The sequence below is a fragment of the Cajanus cajan genome, chromosome 7, assembly GCF_000230855.2.
Source record: "Cajanus cajan strain Asha chromosome 7, NIPB_CcT2T_4, whole genome shotgun sequence".
NCBI lineage: Eukaryota > Viridiplantae > Streptophyta > Magnoliopsida > Fabales > Fabaceae > Cajanus > Cajanus cajan.
Genome location: NC_138523.1, coordinates 40,922,326 through 40,927,379, shown reverse-complemented (window position 1 = coordinate 40,927,379; position 5,054 = coordinate 40,922,326).

The following is a 5,054-nucleotide window of genomic DNA, read 5'->3' as shown; positions in this document are numbered from 1 at the left end:
ATAAAAGAAAGGAGGGTCAGAAGGACCCCCCATATAGACACGCTCATCGGGCCGACAAGGCTCGAGCCGGATGAACTTGGAAACGGAAGAGTCACAGATTCGATGCAATTTTCGTATCGCATTGATCTCTATGAACGACCTAAACTCACTCTGGAACTCCCCAACGTCACTCCTGACCCAATCGTAGCCAGGAATGCCGGGGATGGGCTCCTTAGGCTGATCCTCCGCCTTTTTCTTTTCGGCGGCGGCCGTCCCGGTAGCCACCGCCTTGCCGCGCGCCTTGCCTTTGCCCTTGGCAGGCGCAGAAGAAGCGGCACCGCTATTACCAGCCATCAAGAAATGGAAAAGATTTTAGAAGAAGAAGAAGATAAGGAAATAGAAGTACCTGGTACTCCTTGGACAAAGAAAGAACAGAAAATAGAGAATGAAAACTCGGTTGCCGGAGAAGGCGATGGAGGAGAACGGAGACAAAGAAAGCGAGAATGGGAATGGCGGAAATGACAATGCAGAGAGCAGCGTGCACAAGAAGCCAGGAAGGAAAGGAAACGGAAAAGGGGAAAAGTGAGAAGGGGAAGAGGCGCGAGAGAGAGAAAAGGGCTCCCCGAAATTCAAACGGTCACGACATGTGTCGGAGAGAGAGAGATCACCTGACACATTTAATGAAGCCCATTATGGCGAGGCAAAACCATCATTACATAACCGTCACACGCCGCCTGCACGTCTTCAAGAACGAGGCAACGGTTGTAACACATGGCATCTTGACAGGTAAGCGTATGCGAAAAGTCACGGCCCCTCGACAAGCTCGGCCTTAACTCCTCGACCTATGGTATTCGGAGCTCGGGGGGCTAGTGTACTATCCGTATCGCTAAGCCGAGCTCGAACTCGGCATCATAGCGCAGGACGACCTCGAAAACGCGCTAGGAGACCTCAGCCAAGACGAGGTTCGCTATTTAATTAGGTCATAACTGATCTCAAGCCCAAGGCCCAACGAAACCCTAATCCACACAAAGGTACGTGCATTACTTATACGAGACTGATACTCATAGAAACACTAACTTTAGCATCAAAGTCTCTTTTGCAGGTACCACCCCCATCTTGGAGCAACAAGCGTACCAGTGAAGGAGGCTCACCGATCTTACCCAGCAGATCGTCCCTCACGACCGATCTCCGGTAAGAACATTTTCATATGACAAATAAGACAAATATTTAATTAAAAACAAGATGATACAATGAAAGTGAGAATGACTTAACCAAGAAATCATTATCAATTATCATGGTAGTTGGCAACAACTTTTATTAAGACCCACAACAATGGGTTCTAATGCACAAGATAAGGAGAAAGAAAATACCTGAGTAATTTGATAAGGGCTATAGTGAGTCGGTGATCCACTTTAATAAGTGGTTTATAGTGGACTATAATTATAATCCATAAGAGTTATCTCATGTATACACTCTTATTATGAATTCTCATTACCTTTTTTTTATCTGTTTCTTCCATTCTCTTTATTGTAATATCTTCTCCGACACTTTTTCACCTTTGCCCATACAACAGAGGTGTAGGAGTAAAAGCATACGATAGTTGTGGGGAAGTGCATTGGACTTATGGCAACATAATAGAATCTTAAATATTTGAGTAAAAAATAAAATTTTGAGAACCTCTAAAGAGATGTTTTTGTAAAGTTGAGCAACTATTGTTCCAAGCTTAAAATTACTGGCAGCAGAATTTATAATTATAATGGAAGTGAATTTCTTGTCATCACCAAGTGTGTGCTGGATGATTTGTGGTGCATAATCAATGTTACTCGTGGAAAGGTCATTGAACATGATTTTAAGACACTGGATTTTGGAATTGTAGCTCCTATTCTTGTCATCTCACATTTGGAATTGACAGGGTCATTGCATTGGAACCATAAATCTTAGGGGCAGGGGAGTTGAAATGGGTCAGAACACAGTGTCAAAGCTTGGATTCATCATGAGAGTTCACCTTTAGTTCCCTTACTGAGAACTCATTTATAGAATAATTTTTGTAATATATTTTTATGCATTGTTTTTTTGTTTATTTGACTTTTATTAGTACCATATTATAATATATTATATTGGATTTGTACTGGTGAGTCATTTTGGTCTTAGTTGTAAATTTTAATTAATTTTCATAATTTTTTCCTATTTTGACATTGCTTCTTGTGCAGGTCATATCTAGAGCTCCCGACATTAGATTTGGACATTCTTTATGTCCCTAGAAGGATAAGAGAGAGTTCTACAACTTCTTTGTTGAAAGAAAAAATCAATTAGAATTTTAAGTGACCCAAAAATTCACTACAAAGTTGCAATCCTGCATAATATTTTCTTTTTATTTTTAGAATGTAATGTTAGAATTTGTTTAGTGATGTAATTAGTTGATTTAGTGGGTTGGACTTTAATTTCTCTAATTAGGTCCATTAGTGTAGTCTATAAATAAGTGTAACACCTGTACATTTGACATCAAATACCTCATTTTTCAGAAATTGAGTTTCTTCTCTTATAAGTCTTTCTCAAATTTTCTCTCTTGCTTACACGAATTGAATTGTTGCAACATGATTATGATGTGTGGCTAGTTCGTTAATTGATTTTAGGTTTCAAAAACTATGGTAAAGTTCAAGTTCCTAATCTTTTTACTAAACGAAGTCTCTATTTCTCTCTTCTTTTTTGTTTTAGGTTTAATTTTCGTTCTTCATGATTGTGAATTCCATTTTGGATCTAGAATAGAGATTGAAGATTAATTTTAGATCTAAATTTAGATTTAGATTTAAACCTAAAATAACGTAAATTACCTAATTTAATCAATCACCGTTCTTAAATTTTATTAAAATTGTTAATTCGCGATTACGTTTCATTTTTTATGGAATTCATAGATTTAAATTTAGATCTACATTTTTTTATTAAGTTCGTGTTGAAATAGGTTGATTGAGAATTTTAATTTATTGTTAAACTATAAAAATTTTGCCGTATGGATTAAAACCTTCTATGATTAAATTTTTTATTCTTAATTCTTTGTTTTGTTGATTAAATACTATTTGAAATATTAAACCCCTTTTCTAATTTTGTGTGATAAAATATGAAATAAATGTGTTTGTGTCTTTGTGAAAAATGATTTAAGATGTTTCTTGTATTACAAATTTTTAGAAAAAATCTAATTTACTTTTGATATTGACTCGACAACGCTATCACTCATCGCAAGAATGTTCTCTGACATAGTAATTGTGGCATGGATACTGCTATCTGAAGAGGCATTCCTATTAAAGGGAAGATCAGTATTGGATAACAGTGGAATTCTAACATTGTAGAGCTAAGAAAGTCTAAAATGGATTTGAGAAGAGAAAGAAGTAAAGAAGAAAAAAAGTATGAAAAAGTATTTATTTATGTGCATAATTTATTATAAAATTTAGTTTTATATAATAAATATTTAACATGTGAAATGTATATGTTAAAATATTAATAAAATTTAAATTAATACGAAAGAACGATCTTATAAGATTAGAGTTAATTATTTTCTTTAAAAAAATAAATGAAATTGGATATCATCTATTTCATAATCTCGTCTTAAATGCTAATGAAAAAGTATTTAAATGTAAGTAAAAGTATATAAAATATAAGAAGAATTAAATTTAAGTCAAAAGATGAACTAATATGAAAGAAAGAACTTAGCATCGATTAACGTAAAATTAAAATAATATAAAATACCAGAGAAGATTATAATTGATTTAGTGGAGATAGAAGAGAATCGAAAAGGTTGAGAGCTTTATGCTGGGTTAAGAACCAAAGAATTTAAATTTCAGTTTTGGGTAACCAAAGACTGGTCAACTAAAGACTGGTTCAGATTTAATTTCCATCTGAACTTAGATTATGAACATTAGTGTAACGACCTGTCGTGGCCGTCACACTACGAAACAACACTACACACTACTGGAATATATATACTAGAATAGTATAATAAAATATTTACAACACAAGTTGCTAATCAAGCAACCAACAACAACCAGTTATATACAACAAAATATGCTACTATAAGGTAGCCTACAAAAAAATATCCATCTCCAGGCACCTCCTGTGACCTCTAACAGCTATCTCCCAGCCTATCATTGTCTTACTCCCATACAACGTATGATCATCGCAGTCCAAACTACATGGAAACATGCAAGGGTAAGCTAGAGACAATAAATAATTCATAATAATTAAATATGAAACACAACAACTATATAATCATCTTCACATCCAACACAGAAGACAAACAAAACATATACTATACATTTTAACATCATTTCAACTTATATTCAACATATCAAGACTGATCAATACTTCAACATATCAAGACTGATCAATACTTCAACACAACTACTGTACAAACCATTTGAAATAGTTACCATATTCATCATAACAACAACCAACACATGTATTACACATCTCTCATCTCTCATCAACACATGTTTAAAAGCAACTTAAAACATAACAACACTATCATCTTCCTCAACAGAGTCAACATACAACACAATCACAGCTTAACAACATAACAACATATATACAACTCGTATCAACAATAAATCAACTCATCAACAACTTATGCATCGTCACGCATTTCAACTCGGAGATCTCCTATAACATGGGTGAGCAGTCTAAGTGGCTAGGTCCTACCGAACCGACAATACAGAACCTTTTTGGGCTTGCTAGGTAAACAACAAATTTGGATACCAATCCACAACACGATAACGGTTTCTCAGACTTTGCCACTTAAGCAAGGAAGTATAATACTATGTCAGGATAGAACAACTAGGTTTAGGCCTACCACGGCATTAGCTAGCTCAACTAAGCCACCTATGGGATTAGCCTACCGACTATCCTCCAAATACTATAACCCTCCGATACTCGGTTAGGAACTAAGTTTTCGACTTCGTACTTTACTCAAATTGGCCGCTTGTAATCGGTATAACTCGACCTAGCCCCTATACCGTGGTTGCTTTGTACATGTATGCCTCGACCTTGCCCACACACGGGATCAACTGAGTCCGAAAGGAGAACAA